Here is a 16024-nt window from a genome sequence, read left to right on the forward strand (position 1 = left end):
GGCAGCTAACTGTCTCTCTCTCTCTCTCTCTCCAGTCTCTGATTGAGGCCCATGACAAGGTGGCAGCTAACTGTCTCTCTCTCTCTCTCCAGTCTCTGATTGAGGCCCATGACAAGGTGGCAGCTAACTGTCTCTCTCTCTCTCCAGTCTCTGATTGAGGCCCATGACAAGGTGGCAGCTAACTGTCTCTCTCTCTCTCCAGTCTCTGATTGAGGCCCATGACAAGGTGGCAGCTAACTGTCTCTCTCTCTCTCCAGTCTCTGATTGAGGCCCATGACAAGGTGGCAGCTAAATGTTATGAGATGCCGTCGGAGGTGAACAGTAATGCCATGGCGACCGGCCCACTCATGCCCGCCGACGCCGTCAGGATAATTGGCATTCAGAAGAAGGCTGGCGAACCACTAGTGAGTTAATGAGTCCCAAATGGCACCTTATTCCTTATATAGTGCACTACTTTTGACCAGGGACCAATAGCTGGGCTCCGGTCAATAATGGTGCAAAATGTAGGGAACAGGGTACCATTTAGGACATAGTCTCAGACATTACCAATCAATCTGCAAGATCTGGATGACTGTTCATAGTTTGTAGTTAGCAGGTTAGGTACATGGAATATTTAAATCCCTTCTCATGCATTAACCTCTCTCTCTCCATTCTCTCAATCCCCCTCTCTTTCTCTTCTCCTCCTCAGGGCGTAACGTTCAGGGTGGAACGTGGGGAGCTGGTGATCGCCAGGGTCCTGCACGGCAGTATGATCGACCGGCAGGGCATGCTGCACGCGGGCGACGTGATCAGGGAGGTGAACGGGCGTGCGGTGGGCAGCGATCCCAAGGAGCTGCTGGAGCTGCTGAGGGACTGCCAGGGGGGCATCACCCTCAAGATCCTGCCCAGCTACCGTGACACTCCAGCACCACCACAGGTGAGATCAGGGTCATATTTATTAGTGAAACGAAGCAAAATGTTTAACAACAGAAAACAAAAATGTTTCTTGTTGTCCAGATTCAGTTTGTTATTGGCCAGATTTCAGGTAGGTCCCTCAGTTTCAGTTAGCTTCCATTCACATCCTAATGACAACAACACGGGTGGCTAATCATCCTCCTCTTGGAGGGACATTGGGAATGTAGAGTTTTTGCAGCAACACACCCGATTCAGTTCATTGAGGTGATTCAGCCGATTAGTAGAGTCAGATGTGTTAAAGCAGGGCAGGACCAAAAGCCTGCCCCAACAAGTAGCTCTTCAGGAGGAGGGCTGGTTCCCCACTAGGTCAAAGAGGCTGTAATAATGATACAGTTAGATATTAGAAGGAGGGCTGGTTCCCCACTAGGTCAGAGAGGCTGTAATAATGATACTGTTAGATATTAGAAGGAGGGCTGGTTCCCCACTAGGTCAGAGAGGCTGTAATAATGAAAATGTTAGATATTAGGAGGAGGGCTGGTTCCCCACTAGGTCAGAGAGGCTGTAATAATGAAACTGTTAGATATTAGGAGGAGGGCTGGTTCCCCACTAGGTCAGAGAGGCTGTAATAATGAAACTGTTAGATATTAGGAGGAGGGCTGGTTCCCCACTAGGTCAGAGAGGCTGTAATAATGAAACTGTTAGATATTAGGAGGAGGGCTGGTTCCCCACTAGGTCAGAGAGGCTGTAATAATGAAACTGTTAGATATTAGGAGGAGGGCTGGTTCCCCACTAGGTCAGAGAGGCTGTAATAATGAAACTGTTTAGATATTAGGAGGAGGGCTGGTTCCCCACTAGGTCAGAGAGGCTGTAATAATGAAACTGTTAGATATTAGGAGGAGGGCTGGTTCCCCACTAGGTCAGAGAGGCTGTAATAATGATTCTGTTAAATATTAGGAGGAGGGCTGGTTCCCCACTAGGTCAGAGAGGCTGTAATAATGATACTGTTAGATATTAGGAGGACGGCTGGTTCCCCACTAGGTCAGAGAGGCTGTAATAATGATACTGTTAGGGGCATGGCCCTTCTAATATCTATCTCCTATTGAGAACCTGTTTCTGCACCTGGGCTGTACAGGTCAGAGGAAGTGTGTACAGTAAATACACTGCAGTTGTCTCTTGGTCATATTTTATTTTTGCTTTTGCAGTGTAGATTGTTTTTTGGCGGGAATCTGTACTTTACTATTGATGTTTTTGACAGCTTTTACTTCACTACATTCTTAAAGAAAATATGTACTTTTTACTCCAAACATTTCCTCTGACACCCAAAAAGTACTTATTACATTTCAAATGCTTAGCAGGACAGGAAAAAGGTCCAATTCACACACTTCCCAACCGCCTCTGATCTGGCAGACTTGCTCATCATAAATGCTTCATTTGTAAAGGATGTCTGAGTGTCTGAGTGACCTTAGCTGTACATGTACAGAACTAGAACATGGTGCTGTCTGCTTTTCTATAGTAACAAATCATTTGAAATGATTTATACTTTTACATTTTGAAACTTAAGTATATTTTAACAATTACATTTCATTTTGATACATATTTATAACCAAACACTTTGACTTTTACTCAAGTAGTATTTTACTGGGTGACTTTTACTCATTAGTCATTTTCTATGAAGTTATCTTTGACTTTTTCCATCACTGTGTTTTTGTACCTGTCAGAGTGGTTGAGGGGGAGACTGGGTTGACCTGGTCCTAACCCAGAATGACAGGGCACTGAGCTGGAACTGTTACCCTGCCTGGGACACACTGGTCCTATTAATACACTTCATGGAATAACTGGGGCACTGAGGAGAGGGAGGGCTCTCCAACTGTTCCTGGAGAGATGAGTCCTGAAGAGCAGGGGACCCTGTTCCTGGAGGAGGAGATGAGTATGAAAGAGAAAGAAAGCCTATCTGGGGGATGAAGAGGAGTAAAGGAAAGGACAGCTGATCTGGGACCTTATGTAGGACAGGGCTCTCCAACCCTGTTCCTGGAGAGATGCAGTCCTGTAGGGCAGGGCTCTCCAACCCTGTTCCTGGAGAGATGCAGTCCTGTAGGACAGGGCTCTCCAACCCTGTTCCTGGAGAGATATGGTCCTGAAGGGCAGGGCTCTCCAACCCTGTTCCTGGAGAGATATGGTCCTGAAGGGCAGGGCTCTCCAACCCTGTTCCTGGAGAGATATGGTCCTGAAGGGCAGGGCTCTCCAACCCTGTTCCTGGAGAGATATGGTCCTGTAGGGCAGGGCTCTCCAACCCTGTTCCTGGAGAGATATGGTCCTGAAGGGCAGGGCTCTCCAACCCTGTTCCTGGAGAGATATGGTCCTGAAGGGCAGGGCTCTCCAACCCTGTTCCTGGAGAGATATGATCCTGAAGGGCAGGGCTCTTCAACCCTGTTCCTGGAGAGATATGGTCCTGAAGGGCAGGGCTCTCCAACCCTGTTCCTGGAGAGATATGGTCCTGTAGGGCAGGGCTCTCCAACCCTGTTCCTGGAGAGATATGGTCCTGTAGGGCAGGGCTCTTCAACCCTGTTCCTGGAGAGATATGGTCCTGAAGGGCAGGGCTCTCCAACCCTGTTCCTGGAGAGATATGGTCCTGAAGGGCAGGGCTCTCCAACCCTGTTCCTGGAGAGATATGATCCTGTAGGGCAGGGCTCTCCAACCCTGTTCCTGGAGAGATATGGTCCTGAAGGGCAGGGCTCTCCAACCCTGTTCCTGGAGAGATGCGGTCCTGAAGGGCAGGGCTCTCCAACCCTGTTCCTGGAGAGATATGGTCCTGACGGGCAGGGCTCTCCAACCCTGTTCCTGGAGAGATATGGTCCTGAAGGGCAGGGCTCTCCAACCCTGTTCCTGGAGAGATATGGTCCTGAAGGGCAGGGCTCTCCAACCCTGTTCCTGGAGAGATCTGGTCCTGAAGGGCAGGGCTCTCCAACCCTGTTCCTGGAGAGATCTGGTCCTGAAGGACAGGGCTCTCCAACCCTGTTCCTGGAGAGATATGGTCCTGTAGGACAGGGCTCTTCAACCCTGTTCCTGGAGAGATATGGTCCTGAAGGGCAGGGCTCTTCAACCCTGTTCCTGGAGAGATATGGTCCTGAAGGGCAGGGCTCTCCAACCCTGTTCCTGGAGAGATATGGTCCTGAAGGGCAGGGCTCTCCAACCCTGTTCCTGGAGAGATATGGTCCTGAAGGGCAGGGCTCTCCAACCCTGTTCCTGGAGAGATATGGTCCTGAAGGGCAGGGCTCTCCAACCCTGTTCCTGGAGAGATATGGTCCTGAAGGGCAGGGCTCTCCAACCCTGTTCCTGGAGAGATGCGGTCCTGAAGGGCAGGGCTCTCCAACCCTGTTCCTGGAGAGATGCGGTCCTGAAGGGCAGGGCTCTCCAACCCTGTTCCTGGAGAGATATGGTCCTGACGGGCAGGGCTCTCCAACCCTGTTCCTGGAGAGATATGGTCCTGAAGGGCAGGGCTCTCCAACCCTGTTCCTGGAGAGATATGGTCCTGAAGGACAGGGCTCTCCAACCCTGTTCCTGGAGAGATATGGTCCTGTAGGACAGGGCTCTTCAACCCTGTTCCTGGAGAGATATGGTCCTGAAGGGCAGGGCTCTTCAACCCTGTTCCTGGAGAGATATGGTCCTGAAGGGCAGGGCTCTCCAACCCTGTTCCTGGAGAGATATGGTCCTGAAGGGCAGGGCTCTCCAACCCTGTTCCTGGAGAGATATGGTCCTGAAGGGCAGGGCTCTCCAACCCTGTTCCTGGAGAGATATGGTCCTGAAGGGCAGGGCTCTCCAACCCTGTTCCTGGAGAGATATGGTCCTGAAGGGCAGGGCTCTCCAACCCTGTTCCTGGAGAGATGCAGTCCTGTAGATTGTTTGTTTCTCTCTGTATATTCTCACAGTACAGACTGTAGAGTGTTGGGCTGTTGGTGATTTACAATCTGAAGATGTTGTTGTTAAACACCCCTCCTATTTCCTTTTTTCTACCTGAAGCTGTAACTATGGTAACACAGACCTTGTTTTCTAGGTGCATCTGAAACCCCACTTTAACTACAGCCCAGCCACAGACAACCTGATCCCCTGTAAGGAGGCTGGCCTGGCCTTCTCTAAAGGAGATGTTTTGCACATCGTCAACAGAGAGGACCCTAACTGGTGGCAGGTAGGTACTGCTGACCACAGAACAGCCCTTAACTGGGTTATTCATCCATAATCCACAGGTCCTCATGCCTTACTGCTCAAATATATGGCTCTGCTACTACTTTCAGAGGAACGTTCTCTTAGACTCGGGGTTGAATGACATTCCCACATCCACTCCTAGGCACTTGATCTGAAACAACTGGATGGAGAGATGCAATATGGTAATAGGTCCATGCTCCATCTTGCCTTCTTTTGATTCGCTAGGTGGAACTTTTAATTAGGGATGCACAATATATCGGAATAGGACGATATTAGCTAAAAAATGCCACCATCGGTATCGGCCCGATGTCTAGTTTAACGCCAACGTTAAAAACCCATGTCAAAGCTGCCGTGCATACCTGTATAACGTAGGTAGATGACATGCATACCTACATAACGTAGGTACATGACGTGCATACCTATATAACGTAGGTACATGACGTGCATACCTATATAACGTAGGTAGATGACGTGCATACCTATATAACGTAGGTAGATGACATGCATACCTACAGGTATATAACGTAGGTAGATGACGTGCATACCTACAGGTAGATAACGTGCATACATGACATGCATACCATACCTATGTAATGTAGGTAGATGACGTGCATACCTATATAACGTAGGTAGATGACGTGCATACCTATATAACTTAGGTAGATGACGTGCATACCTATATAACGTAGGTAGATGACGTGCATACCTATATAACGTAGGTAGATGACGTGCATACCTATATAACGTAGGTAGATGACGTGCATACCTATATAACGTAGGTAGATGACGTGCATACCTATATAACGTAGGTAGATGACGTGCATACCTATATAACGTAGGTAGATGACGTGCATACCTATATAACGTAGGTAGATGACGTGCATACCTATATAACGTAGGTAGATGACGTGCATACCTATATAACGTAGGTAGATGACGTGCATACCTATATAACGTAGGTAGATGACGTGCATACCTATATAACGTAGGTAGATGACGTGCATACCTATATAACGTAGGTACATGACGTGCATACCTACAGGTATATAATGTAGGTACATGACGCGCATACCTATATAATGTAGGTAGTTGATGTACATACCTATATAATGTAGGTACAGGTAAGACGATGTAACATTGAAAGCCTACACATTGCAAGAGTATCAAAGGTGAAAATTAGTGCATTCCTAACCTAGTCCACAATGTGTGCTGTGTGGATGGAGCAGTCAAGTCCAGCAGTCATTTGAAAGAGGAAGAACATTTCAGAGAGACAACTCAAAGGTGAAATCCATTAGTGGCAAGATAATGGGATTCATTGCCCTTGACAATCAACCGTTCTCTGTCGTGTGGGTGATGTTGGCTTTCGCCGACTGGTTGAGCACCGGTACACACTACCAAGTGCGCTGTTGTTCAGATGTTTCCCTACTGGAGTTACAGTCACAGCTTCACCACATGCTATGGAACACCGTTTGGGTCTTTGCCTGTCAAATAACACTTCCACAATAACACTATTTGATGCTTTAAATAAGCTTTTAATTTGCCATGTAAAATAACAGCGTTCTATTGGAGAATGTTGTGTGTTCTGAGTTTACAAGCCAAGCGCCACCACTACTACCAGTAGCACTGTCAAAGCTGTACAAGGTTCTGCATTTACAAGCCAAGCACCACCACTACTATCAGTAGCACTGTCAAAGCTGTACAAGGTTCTGCGTTTACAAGCCAAGCACCACCACTACTACCAGTAGCACTGTCAAAGCTGTACAAGGTTCTGCTGTTTTCAGCCATGCACCACCACTACTACCAGTAGCACTGTCAAAGCTGTACAAGTTCTCACAAGCCAAGCACCACCACTACTACCAGTAGCACTGTCAAAGCTGTACAAGGTTCTTTGCCAAGTCACTACTATCAAGCACTGTCCACAAATAAGCACTATTTCAGTAGCACTGTCAAAGCTTTTAAGGTTTGCCAAGCCAAGCACCACCACTACTATCAGTAGCACTGTCAAAGCTGTACAAGGTTCTGCGTTTACAAGCCAAGCACCACCACTACTACCAGTAGCACTGTCAAAGCTGTACAAGGTTCTGCGTTTACAAGCCAAGCACCACCACTACTATCAGTAGCACTGTCAAAGCTGTACAAGGTTCTGCGTTTACAAGCCAAGCACCACCACTACTACCAGTAGCACTGTCAAAGCTGTACAAGGTTCTGCGTTTACAAGCCAAGCACCACCACTACTACCAGTAGCACTGTCAAAGCTGTACAAGGTTCTGCATTTACAAGCCAAGCACCACCACTACTACCAGTAGCACTGTCAAAGCTGTACAAGGTTCTGCGTTTACAAGCCAAGCACCACCACTACTATCAGTAGCACTGTCAAAGCTGTACAAGGTTCTGCGTTTACAAGCCAAGCACCACCACTACTATCAGTAGCACTGTCAAAGCTGTACAAGGTTCTGCATTTACAAGCCAAGCACCACCACTACTATCAGTAGCACTGTCAAAGCTGTACAAGGTTCTGCATTTACAAGCCAAGCACCACCACTACTATCAGTAGCACTGTCAAAGCTGTACAAGGTTCTGCGTTTACAAGCCAAGCACCACCACTACTATCAGTAGCACTGTCAAAGCTGTACAAGGTTCTGCGTTTACAAGCCAAGCACCACCACTACTATCAGTAGCACTGTCAAAGCTGTACAAGGTTCTGCGTTTACAAGCCAAGCACCACCACTACTATCAGTAGCACTGTCAAAGCTGTACAAGGTTCTGCGTTTACAAGCCAAGCACCACCACTACTATCAGTAGCACTGTCAAAGCTGTACAAGGTTCTGCATTTACAAGCCAAGCACCACCACTACTATCAGTAGCACTGTCAAAGCTGTACAAGGTTCTGCGTTTACAAGCTAAGCACCACCACTACTATCAGTAGCACTGTCAAAGCTGTACAAGAAAAGTCTGCAAACACCGGCCACGAACGATGTGTTTACAATACCGCGTTGGTAATAAAGCATCATTTGTTCAACCGCAACTTCTGGGGTAGCTAGCTTTAGCTTGGTACCTAGCTAGCACCAATACAACCAGCCTGAAAACAATGACCAGTAGAAATGACCAGCAGTCATTTTCACTATTCTTAGCAATGATTTTAGGAGTCCTTGTGAGTAAGTATTAGCTAGGTAGTCTCTTGTTGTTCCCCTATTGAAATTGAACTTCAGTTCATGAAGATAAATAGCTAGCCAGCTACTTAACCTTGTTTCCCATAGCTACATTATAAGCAGCCAGCCAGCCAGCTAGCTTCATCTGGCTCGTGAGTCTCAACGGGACCGGGTTATTTGTTGTGAAGCTAGCAGCAATAAGGACCAGGCACAATAGAGGAGTTTGCGGACTGCCTTCAAAATAAAAGCACCCCTTTGAAAGTGATGCCGAAGGTTACAATTGGTGGAATCATGCCATATTTTGACTAGATAATGTGGAGCAATGAAATGGGGTATCAGTCTACTCGGTGACACCCACAGAACATAACTGTGAAGTTGTGAAGAGTTTACGCAAATATTAGCGTTGTAGCTCTTATCGCGGGACTGTGACTGTGTGAAATCATCTCCACAGTCAGCCTATTGTGTGTGTTGACATTCATATTACACTGTACAATTTTACCTAAGGATTTGGGATCAATGAAATGGGGTATCGGTCTACTCAATACCCAATATATTTTTTCAAAACATCCACACAGTATAGGTTGACAATAAATGTGGCTCAATTCACAGTTGTTTCAGAGTCCCGCAATGGAGCTACAACACTAATGTTCTCTGGGTGTCACTGAGGAGACTGATGCACCATGTCATTGATCCACAATCCATTGGTAAGGCTGTACAGTGAAATAAGGATGCCCACAATGCAATTCTAAAGTATTTATTTATTTATTTATTTAACGAGGCAAGTCAGTTAAGAACAAATTCTTATTTTCAATGACGGCCTAGGAACAGTGGGTTAACTGCCTGTTCAGGGGCAGAACGACAGATTTGTACCTTGTCAGCTCAGGGATTCAAACTTGCAACCTTTCGGATACTAGTCCAACGCTCTAACCACTAGGCTACCCTATTACATCCAGTGTAGTTTCAAACGCTTTTGTCTTTTGTTGATTTTATATAACATTCCAACCTCATTTAGCATGATCTATTAAACTACGCCATAATTATACTATTTGTATTCATTTGCATCACTGTCAATGGCATACTTTTATTTTGAAGGCTAACCGCAAATGAAATACGAGTGATTTAGTGTAATAATTACATTTTAAAAAATGAGTGAACGAGTTAGATTATCATGTGACATGCAGTCATATCCTGATTGGTCAACAAGCTTATATGACACATCAAAAAAAGTTTTTATTTGACGTGTAACTTTTTTGACACGCAAAGACCCAAACTGCGTTCCATAGAAATCCTGGTTGAGAATGAAACGAATAAACAACACAACAAGTAAGTGAAATGAATATGTTTTGATTATGTTTTACTGGTAATGGGGACATACGTAATCGCCAACAAAATAACTTTTTGGTCAGTGTGTGTAACCTTTATTTAACTGGGCAAATCAGTTAAGAACAAATTCTTATTTACAATGACAGCCTACCACGGCCAAACCCAGACAACGCTGGGCCAATGTTGTGCCACCCTATGGGACTCCCAATCACGGCTGGATGTGATACAGCCTGGATTCAAACCAGGGACTGTAGTGATGCTTCTTGCACTGAGACACAGTACCATAGACCGCTGCGTCCACGTGTGTGTGTTAACTATTTAACTGTACTAGAATGAGAAACAGGAAGTAGCATGTCTCTGACCTCACATCCTGTCCCTCAGGCAGTCAACATTGTGGGAGGAGCCACAGGACTGATCCCCAGTCAGTTCTTAGAGGAGAAGAGGAAGGCCTTTGTGACGAGAGAATGGAATGGATCAGGTACATTTCTGACTATGTAAAGTGACATTGGGTGTTTTGAAAAGTGCTTAAAATGTAATGATTATTACGTAGTTAGACTTCTTTACACCCGCCTATATAACTCAGAACACTGCCTGGTTCAACTAAGGTGAAATGGAATTGTAACACACATCTCTATACTCAAAAAGTTCTGACATCTACCCCAAAATCATATCTTCTGCCCACCTGAAAAGTAGTGTACTATATACACACAGCCTAATATTCCCATGACAGTTTATTTCTCAAATTATCACATTAGGCAACAAAGTATAGGCTGAATACACACTCTAATAAATAACCTCTAATAAACCCCCCCCCTCCCCCTCTACTTCCCCTCTACTTGTGTCCACAACTCAGACATACTTAGGAAATATGTTTACTCTGGTGCCCTCTTGTGGTTCAGTGAACTTTTAATGTGTGTTGTTCCTCCCAGGTGTTCTCTGTGGGACACTAACAGGAAAGAAGAAGAAGAAGAAGATGATGTACCTGATGTCCAAGAATGCAGGTGAGTTCAGCAGCCGTTAGACCTCTTTGATCCAGCTGTTAGACCTCTCTGATCCTGCTGTTAGACCTCTCTGATCCAGTCATTAGACCTCTCTGATCCTGCTGTTAGACCTCTCTGATCCAGTCGTTAGACCTCTCTGATCCTGCTGTTAGACCTCTCTGATCCAGTCATTAGACCTCTCTGATCCTGCTGTTAGACCTCTCTGATCCAGTCATTAGACCTCTCTGATCCTGCTGTTAGACCTCTCTGATCCTGCTGTTAGACCTCTCTGATCCAGTCATTAGACCTCTCTGATCCTGCTGTTAGACCTCTCTGATCCTGCTGTTAGACCTCTCTGATCCTGCTGTTAGACCTCTCTGATCCTGCTGTTAGACCTCTCTGATCCAGTCATTAGACCATCTGATCCAGTCATTAGACCTCTCTGATCCTGCTGTTAGACCTCTCTGATCCTGCTGTTAGACCTCTCTGATCCTGCTGTTAGACCTCTCTGATCCAGTCATTAGACCTCTCTGATCCTGCTGTTAGACCTCTCTGATCCTGCTGTTAGACCTCTCTGATCCTGCTGTTAGACCTCTCTGATCCTGCTGTTAGACCTCTCTGATCCTGCTGTTAGACCTCTCTGATCCTGCTGTTAGACCTCTCTGATCCTGCTGTTAGACCTCTCTGATCCTGCAGACCTCTCTGATCCTGCTGTTAGACCTCTCTGATCCTGCTGTTAGACCTCTCTGATCCTGCTGTTAGAGATCCTGCTGTTAGACCTCTCTGATCCTGCTGTTAGACCTCTCTGATCCTGCTGTTAGACCTCTCTGATCCTGCTGTTAGACCTCTCTGATCCTGCTGTTAGACCTCTCTGATCCAGTCATTAGACCTCTCTGATCCTGCTGTTAGACCTCTCTGATCCTGCTGTTAGACCTCTCTGATCCAGTCATTAGACCTCTCTGATCCTGCTGTTAGACCTCTCTGATCCAGTCATTAGACCTGATCCTGCTGATCTCTGATCCAGTTAGACCTCTCTGATCCTGCTGTTAGACCTCTCTGATCCTGCTGTTAGACCTCTCTGATCCTGCTGTTAGACCTCTCTGATCCTGCTCATTAGACCTCTCTGATCCTGCTGTTAGACCTCTCTGATCCTGCTGTTAGACCTCTCTGATCCTGCTGTTAGACCTCTCTGATCCTGCTGTTAGACCTCTCTCTCTGATCCTGCTGTTAGACCTCTCTGATCCTGCTGTTAGACCTCTCTGATCCTGCTGTTAGACCTCTCTGATCCTGCTGTTAGACCTCTCTGATCCTGCTGTTAGACCTCTCTGATCCTGCTGTTAGACCTCTCTGATCCTGCTGTTAGACCTCTCTGATCCTGCTGTTAGACCTCTCTGATCCTGCTGTTAGACCTCTCTGATCCTGCTGTTAGACCTCTGGGCTGCTGTTAGATACTGATCCTGCTGTTAGACCTCTCTGATCCTGCTGTTAGACAGTCTCTGATCCTGCTCTAAAGGGCTAACAGTTCACCCTGTGGGCGTTGTTATACTGATAACAGTAGTGGGCGTTGTTATACTGATAACAGTAGTGGGCGTTGTTATACTGATAACAGTAGTGGGCGTGTTATACTGATAACAGTAGTGGGCATTGTTATACTGATAACAGTAGTGGGCGTCGTTATACTGATAACAGTAGTGGGCATTGTTATACTGATAACAGTAGTGGGCGTTGTTATACTGATAACAGTAGTGGGCATTGTTATACTGATAACAGTAGTGGGCGTTGTTATACTGATAACAGTAGTGGGCGTCGTTATACTGATAACAGTAGTGGGCGTCGTTATACTGATAACAGTAGTGGGCGTCGTTATACTGATAACAGTAGTGGGCGTCGTTATACTGATAACAGTAGTGGTTATACTGATAACAGCAGTTCGTTATACTGATAACAGTAGTGGGCATTGTTATACTGATAACAGTAGTGGGCGTTGTTATACTGATAACAGTAGTGGGCGTCGTTATACTGATAACAGTAGTGGGCGTCGTTATACTGATAACAGTAGTGGGCGTCGTTATACTGATAACAGTAGTGGGCGTCGTTATACTGATAACAGTAGTGGGCGTCGTTATACTGATAACAGTAGTGGGCGTCGTTATACTGATAACAGTAGTGGGCGTCGTTATACTGATAACAGCAGTGGGCGTCGTTATACTGATAACAGCAGTGGGCGTCGTTATACTGATAACAGCAGTGGGCGTCGTTATACTGATAACAGCAGTGGGCGTCGTTATACTGATAACAGCAGTGGGGCGTCGTTATACTGATAACAGCAGTGGGCGTCGTTATACTGATAACAGCAGTGGGCGTCGTTATACTGATAACAGCAGTGGGCGTCGTTATACTGATAACAGCAGTGGGCGTCGTCGTTATACTGATAACAGCAGTGGGCGTCGTCGTTATACTGATAACAGCAGTGGGCGTCGTCGTTATACTGATAACAGCAGTGGGCGTCGTCGTTATACTGATAACAGCAGTGGGCGTCGTCGTTATACTGATAACAGCAGTGGGCGTCGTCGTTATACTGATAACAGCAGTGGGCGTCGTCGTTATACTGATAACAGCAGTGGGCGTCGTCGTTATACTGATAACAGCAGTGGGCGTTGCTATCAGTAACTTGTTGTTGACCAGAGCCATCACATGTTGTTGACCAGGCCTGGCTCCCCAGTGGGTGATTCTATGCCGAACCATGGCTGTGCCCCTGCCCAGTCATGTGAAATTCTTAAATTAGGGTCTAATGAAATTATTTAAATTGACAGTTAACTGACTCAGTAAAATTGTTGAAATTGCGTTTTTATATTTTTGGTCAGTAGTTATGTGTTAGTTTTATTACTGAGCAAACTAAGCTGATGGTGGTAGTGTGTCTGTTGTCGTGACGACCAGAGTTTGACCGCCACGAGCTGCAGATCTACGAAGAGGTGGCCAAGATGCCTCCATTCAAGAGGAAGACCCTGGTTCTGATTGGTGCTCAGGGAGTGGGCAGGCGCAGCCTGAAGAACAGACTGATCATCATCAACCCCTGCTCTATGGAACCACCGTCCCCTGTGAGTCCCAGTCCCCCTGTGTGTATATCAACCCCTGCTCTATGGAGTCCCAGTCCCCCGTGTGTGTGTGTGTGTGTGTGTGTGTGTGTGTGTGTGTGTGTGTGTGTGTGTGTGTGTGTGTGTGTGTGTGTGTGTGTGTGTGTGTGTGTGTGTGTGTGTGTGTGTGTGTGTGTGTGTGTGTGTGTGTGTGTGTGTGTGTTTCAGGGGTACAGCAGGAGATGACAAACTTCAGTCTCCTATGGATGAATGAGATCTTTCCTCGCCCCTCTTTCTCTCCTCACCCCTCCTGCAATACCTCCCTCAATCTCCTTACCCCCCTCTCACTCTCTCCTCGCCCTCCTCCTTACCTCCCTCAATACCCCCCTCACTCTCTCCTCGCCCTCCTCCTTACCTCCCTCAATCTCCTTACCTCCCTCAATCTCCTTACCCTCACTCTCTCCTCGCCCTCCTCCTTACCTCCCTCAATCTCCTTACCCCCCTCTCACTCTCTCCTCGCCCTCCTCCTTACCTCCCTCAATCTCCTTACCCCCCCTCTCACTCTCTCCTCGCCCTCCTCCTTACCTCCCACCATTTCCTCACCTCCCTCCAGTCACGTCTCGGCCTGCTCGGGAGGAGGAGAGAGACGGCCAGTCGTATTGCTTTGTGTCTCGGTCCCAGATGGAGACAGACATTAAGGCCCGTCGCTACCTGGAGCATGGAGAGTACGATGGAAACCTCTACGGAACCAAGATGAACTCCATCCACGAGGTGGTGGACGCAGGACGTACCTGCATACTGGACGTTAACCCACAGGTAGGTCTGACACACACACATTTCACACAGTCAGGATTTATTCATTTTAAAGGTCCAGTTCTGTCAAAAATGGGATTTTCCTGTGTCCTTATATTACTGCACTTAGGTTGGAATAATACTGTAATGTGAACATCATGATCATGCCTTTTAGTGTAAGAGCTGATTGAAAAGACCGCCTGAAATTTCTAGCTTGTTTTTGTGGGATTGAGTTTTGGTCTGCCTGGTGACATCACCATGTGGAAAATGAGTTAATAGACCAATAAGAAAGAGAGTTCCAAACCTCTCTGCCAATAACAGCTAGTTCTCAGTTTCCCCTCCCCATTCAGACCACTCCCAGACAGTTCTTTGAGAAATTACTTTTGCTAAGAAGCTATTTTTGTTTCTTTTTGACTATTTTGATTGAAAATAATGACAGTAAGGGACCTAATTTGTTACCCAGAAATAATTTGATATTGAGATAAAGACAGCTGCATGGGTCATAAGCAAAACCTGAATAAGCATGATGTGTGTTGATGGGTTGTGTGTGTTGATGGGTTGTGTGTGTTGATGGGTTGTGTGTGTTGATGGGTTGTGTGTGTTGATGGGTTGTGTGTGTTGATGGGTTGTGTGTGGATGGGTTGTGTGTGTGTGTGGATGGGTTGTGTGTGTGGATGGGTGTGTGTGTGTGTGGATGGGTGTGTGTGGATGGGTTTGTGTGTGTGTGTGGTGTGTGTGTGTGTGTGTGTGTGTGTGTGTGTGTGTGTGTTGATGTGTGTGTGTGTGTGTGTGTGTTGATGGGTTGTGTGTGTGTGTGTGTGTGTGTGTGTTGTGTGTGTGTGTTGATGGGTGTGTGTGTGTGTGTGTTGATGGGTGTGTGTGTGTGTGTGTGTTGATGGGTTGTGTGTGTGTGTGTGTGTGTGTGTGTGTGTGTGTATGATGGGTGTGTGTGTGTGTGTGTGTGTTGATGGGTTGTGTGTGTGTGTGTTGATGGGTTGTGTGTGTGTGTGTGTGTTGATGGGTTGTGTGTGTGTGTGTTGATGGGTTGTGTGTGTGTGTGTTGATGGGTTGTGTGTGTGTTGATGGGTTGTGTGTGTTGTGTGTGTGTGTATGGGTTGTGTGTGTGTGTGTTGATGGTTGTGTTGATGGGTTGTGTGTGTGTTGATGGGTTGTGTGTGTGTGTTGATGGGTTGTGTGGTGTGTGTGTTTGATGGGTTGTGTGTGTGTGTGTGTGTGTGTGTGTGTCGTCAGGCGCTGAAGCAGTTGAAGACAGCAGAGTTCATGCCGTTTGTGGTGTTTGTTGCTGCTCCACAACTGGACACACTAAGAGCTATGCACAAAGCCGTGGTGGACGCTGGACTCACCACCAAACTGCTCACGGTCAGTCTCTGGATGTTGGTGGATCTGTGCACAATTCTGAGTGTTGCAGTTATTCAGATGATAATCACTGATGGAAACCTCTCGCTCTCCGGTCTCGCTCTCCCCCTCCACTCGCTCTCCCCCTCCACTCGCTCTCCCCCTCCACTCGCTCTCCCCCTCCACTCTCGCTCTCCCCCTCCACTCTCGCTCTCCCCCTCCACTCGCCCCTCCCTCTCGCTCTCCCCCTCCACTC

The 16024-nt window shown here is 46.9% G+C and overlaps 1 pseudogene; it reads left to right on the top strand.

Moving 5' to 3' along the window:
• The window catches only part of LOC124026765, a 46351-nt pseudogene that overhangs the window by 28499 nt on the left and 1828 nt on the right, over positions 1–16024 (top strand).

The sequence above is a fragment of the Oncorhynchus gorbuscha genome, unplaced genomic scaffold, assembly GCF_021184085.1.
Source record: "Oncorhynchus gorbuscha isolate QuinsamMale2020 ecotype Even-year unplaced genomic scaffold, OgorEven_v1.0 Un_scaffold_2806, whole genome shotgun sequence".
NCBI classification, from domain to species: Eukaryota; Metazoa; Chordata; class Actinopteri; order Salmoniformes; family Salmonidae; genus Oncorhynchus; species Oncorhynchus gorbuscha.